General features: G+C 43.5%; 1 long non-coding RNA gene across 1 annotated transcript; it reads left to right on the forward strand.

Annotated features, from left to right (window-relative positions):
* The first annotated feature begins 1 nt into the window (after window position 1).
* LOC105511365 lies at window positions 2–2217 on the forward strand. The gene is made up of 2 exons (XR_001001708.1): window positions 2–1923; window positions 2031–2217. It is a non-coding gene; the product is annotated as an uncharacterized LOC105511365 (long non-coding RNA).
* Window positions 2218–5152: the final 2935 nt, after the last annotated feature.

A 5152-nucleotide genomic window follows, 5' to 3' on the forward strand; every position in this document is an offset into this window, starting at 1 on the left:
CGTGCGGTTGGGTGTCCCGGCTGTTCTCAGTGGCCGCGGCCGGACCTGGAGTAGTGGCTGAGCCGCTCTGGCCGAGCAAGGCGCGGGTCCCCGGTCTACACCGCGCTGGACCCGGCTCCGCCGTGACGGAATTCCCGAGGCCGCAGCGTCACGCAAGACGCGCACTGAAGGCCGCCGCGGCGAGTCCTGGGGTCTCCGCCAGGCCTCGACGCCCGAGCTGGGGACGTGCTGGAGGGACGCCCGAGACCCCGCTGTCCCGGCCGGGCCCGGCCTGGTGCGTGGGGTCGTGTCCGGTCCGCGCTGGAGGAGAGTCCCAGACGGCAGAGCCCGCGGTGCAGCTCCAGCCCCGGAAAGCCCCGCGCTCAACAGGTTAATACTACACACCGGCGATTCTAATGCTCATGCTTTTATTTACAGCCCGCCTCCCTTCTGCCAAGATTCACAGAACACGGCAGAGTGGCCTCGGGATCACCTGCCCGAGACACCTGCACGACCGGAAGTTGGGAGAAGAAATAAGGCCGTGATGACGAACGCAGCCTTTCACGTTTATTTCCAATCTCACAACAAACCGGAGACCAGGAACTCTTGGGTGATTATCGGAATATTATCTAGTCCTAAAACTGTGGAGCATTGGTTTCTAAAGGAATCTGAGACAGGCCCGCAGTGTCTTCTCCACATGCCTTAAGTCTCTTCTGCAAAGCAGAAAACCATTTTTAAGTAAATGTTAATGAAATTGGTTTTAAAAAAGAGAAAAGTCCGGGCGCGGTGGCTCACGCCTGTGATCCTAGCACTTTAGGAGGCCGAGGTGGGCGGATTGCCTGAGTTCAGGACTTTAGAGGCCAGCCTGGGAGACACGGTGACACCCCGTCTCTACTAAAACTACAAAAAATTAGCCGGGCGTGGCGGCGCGCGCCTGTAATCCCAGCTACTCGGGAGGCTAAGGCAGGAGAATGGCTTGAACTCGGGAGAGTGAGGTTGCAGTGAGCCGAGATCGCGCCACTACACTCCAGCCTGGGCGACAGAGCCGGACTCCGTCTTTTCAAAAAATAAAGAAAAAGAAAAGGCTTTCAAAATTACTCTGTGGTACACTAATATGACAGATTGGATCACTTTCCAGGCTTTAAGTTAGTCTTTGTTCTACCTTTTTTTAGTGTATGATAAAATTTGTGTTGGTTGCTTGATCAGCATGCGGTGAACTCTGGCTCTTGTTAATCAGGTGAATACAGTTTTGTCTTTACATTTGTATGTATGTCATGAGTGGTTTTGTACGGGCAAGAGGTAAACAACACATTTAAATATGCTTAATGATTTATCATTCCAGTGTTTTCTGGTTTTTTTAGTCTTTTTCATTTGTCTGTTGAACAATCTGAAACATCCCTATTCTAAGGCTAAAAAATTTCTTTTACAAACTTAGGTTAAGCATTCCTAATCTGAAATCCAAAATACTCTAAAATTCGAAATTTTTTGCGTGCTGACGTGACCCCACAAATGGAAGATTCCGGAAGTGTCCTCATGTAACACTGGGTCACAGTCAAATCACAAGCCTGGTGTGGTAGGCACCTGTAATGCCAGCTACTCGGGAGGTTGAGGCAGGAGGATTGCTTGAGTCCAGGAGTTTGAGTCCAGCCTGGACAATACAGCGAGACCCTGTCTGTAAACAAAACAAAACAAAAACATTTTTTTAAAAAACGCCACCAAAACTTGGCTTTCATGCACAAAATTATTTAAAATATATAACCTTACCTTCAGGCTATGTGGGTAAGCTAAGGTGTATGTGAAACAAATGAATTTCCCTTTTAGACTTGGGTCCCATTCCCAAGATATCTTATTATGTATACACAAATATCCCAAATCAATAATATCTGAAATACTTTTGTCCCAGGCATTTCAGATAAAGGTTACTCAACCTGTAATAAAAACAGAGTGCTTACCTGAAGGAAAAATATACACAAATATCCCAAATCAAAAATATCTGAAATGCTTTTGTCCCAGGCATTTCAGATAAAGGTTACTCAACCTGTAATAAAAAGAGTGCTTACCTGAAGGAAAAACCCAGAATTTATCATCCATCCTTAAAATTTTTATGACATCCTTTGTAATCAGGAAACCTTTTAATACCTAATAATATATTTGATATATTCTGGCATATATTTTTCATTACGAAAAATAATTCTATGTTGGGAACATATCAGTGTAATAAATATGTTAGATCCAAAATACAGATCATGCCTTTTTATCAACCTGTGTGAGAGAACTTATTTATCCTTTTTTTTTTTTCATTCATTCATTCATTCATTTATTTATTTATTTTTTTGAGATGGAGCCTCACTCTGTCACCCGGGCTGGAGTGCAATGGCGTGGTCTTGGCTCACTGCAACTTCTGCCTCCTCGGTTCAAGCGATTCTCCCGCCTTAGCCTCCTAAGTAGCTGAGACTACAGGCGCATGCCACCACATCTGGCTAATTTTGGTATTTTTAGTAGAGACAGGCTTTCACTGTGTTGACCAGGCTGGTCTTGAACTCCTGACCTTGTGATCCTCCTGCCTTGACCTCCCAAAGTGCTGGGATTATAGGCGTGAGCCATCGCGCCTGGCCCTCCTTTTGTTTTGCGTGGTTAAACACAAACTAAGCATGTGATTTTATGTTAAAAGACCTGAAGTGGACCTCAACCAGGTGTTTTATTTTGTAAATTAAGAAAGCAATTTGTAATGTTCAAAAGAACAACCTTACCCTACTTCAGGTTCTGATGGTCAATAAGGCAAACTGGGATTAAGCAATCTGCTATGTAAGGCCGGCGTAGTGGCTCACCCCTATAATCCCAGCACTTTGGGAGGCCAAGGCAGGCAGATCACTGGAGGTCAGGAGTTCAACACCAGTCTGGCCAACATGGTGAAAGCCTGTCTCTACTAAAAATACAAAAATTAGCTGCGCATGGTGGCATGTGCCTGTAATCCAGCTTCTTCGGAAGCTGAGGCAGGAGAATCACTTGAACCTAGGAAGCAGAGGTTGCAGAGAGCCGAGATCACACCACTGCACTCCAGTTTGGGCGGCAAAGTGAGACTCTAAATAAATAAATAAATCTATTTAAAACCTCATCAACTAGTCAGAATTTGTAAAATACCACATGTGAACTGTGCAAGGCGGTCTGCACGAGTGGATCTTACGGCCACAGCATCAGGAAGGCCTGGAGGCAGTGTCACACAAAGAAAATGTACCTCAGAGAGTCTCCAATACTACTACTTGGCCAGTAATGAAAAACAAAAATGTTTATATTAGGTTAATTTCGTGTGGATAAAGTATGTTCTGAAGCAGTCTAAAAAACTAGCATATCCTGACATCACGAAGAGTAACCCATCTAGCAGAGGACGTAAAGATGGCAAGTCAATTTTTAAAGACAGGTGGTAAACTCATAGAAATTGTCTTCCCCAAAATGGCCACATGCAAAGTTACAGGAACAAAACGTCGTGTCGACAGTGCTGTATCTTATTCACAGTTCAATACAATTCTTATTACTGGTTTTGTGACACTTCAAGGATGGGCCATTTTAGTGTGATAACTATCAATTTACTAACCGGAAGCTTTGCATTGGTTTAGTTTGAAGCATACCACTTCCAGATATGACACTGAGCATTAATATTTGTAGACTTCCCCCAAGGAAATTGAAAGAATGTTAAATTTTGTTGGTGATTGGCCTTTGGAGAATTAAACAGCCTGCTTACTGCCAATCCTAGTTCAGTAAATATGGTAATATGTTTCTCATTTTCTATTTTGCACAGTTAGATAACCTAAGCCTAGGAAAAATAAAAAATTAGAAAAAAAAGTAGAGCTGAGGATATTTAACTCAAATTGCACTTACTGGTGGACACTCGAGGCAGTTATTTAGATTATTTCCAACTGGCTTTTTAAAAATGTATTTCTGGATCGGATACAGCAGTCTCAGTCTTCATCTCTCCAGTTCAGCTAGCCATCCATCCCTTAAAATTAGATATTTTAATGTTTAGTAAACCTTTAGTTTGGATTTATAGACAACATTTAACGTGCTCATGAAAGGGTTAGAATACTCAAGTTTCTAGCACAAATAGGCCATAGTTTAATTGCAGGAGAAACTGCAAACTCAAAAGAGCACTGCTTCTCTGTAGGAAAGATTCCATCAGTGGACCTACAGGGCACGGTTGCCACCAATGTCATGTAGCTATTCAGTGTCGGAAAACTAGAAATCACGAGTTAAGAAAAAGTGTAGACTACCCCAAATTCGACACCCAGAAGCAACCACTATTGAAATCCTTTTAGACCTTGTCCCATATAAATACATTTCTTTCCCTAAAATAAATTACACCCCATACTCTGCCACTTCAGAAAAATCAAGACTGTCTTTCCATGTCAATAAATATCTAGCTCATTTAATGGATACAGAATACTCCCTTGTTTGAATGTACAATATTTTATTTAATTCTGTATTGTTGCACATTTGTTGTTTCAAATTTAACAGTTACAGTACTCCAATGAAGCAATCATCTTAAAATATGAATACATGTATAAAGCATTATAATGTTCCATCCTTTAAGGTTAGAAACAACGTCCCATACCTGTCTCCCAACACTCTGAGGACAGTACGGTAGCAGGATCAGTGATTTTCAACCATGGGCAATTTAACCCCCCGTGGCACATTTGACAACGGGGACATTTTTGGTTGTCACAACTAGGGGGTAGGGGATAGGAAGCTGCTAAACACCATGCAATGCACAGGACCATCCTCCATGACAAAGGACCTGTGCAAAATGTCAATAGTGCCACTGTTGAGAAACCTGGGTTAAGATCGTGTTGTAACTACATTTCAGTGGAATAAGACTTTGAAAGTTTCGACCGGGCACAGTGACTCACGCCTGTAATCCCAACACTTTGGGAGCCCGAGGCAGGTGGATCACTTGAGGTCAGGAGTTCGAGACCAGCCTGGCCAACATGGTGAAACCTCATCTCTTACTAAAAATACAAAAACGAGTTGGGCATGGTGGTGCGCGCCTGTAATCCCAGTTACTCGGGAGGCTGAGGCACGAGAATGGCTTGAACCAGTGAGGTGGAGGTTGCATTGAGTCAAGATTGCACCACTGCACTCCGTCCTGGGTGACAGATCTAGACTCTGTCTCAAAAAAAAG

Source organism: Colobus angolensis, unplaced genomic scaffold (genome assembly GCF_000951035.1).
Source record: "Colobus angolensis palliatus isolate OR3802 unplaced genomic scaffold, Cang.pa_1.0 Scaffold2, whole genome shotgun sequence".
Lineage (NCBI taxonomy): Eukaryota > Metazoa > Chordata > Mammalia > Primates > Cercopithecidae > Colobus > Colobus angolensis.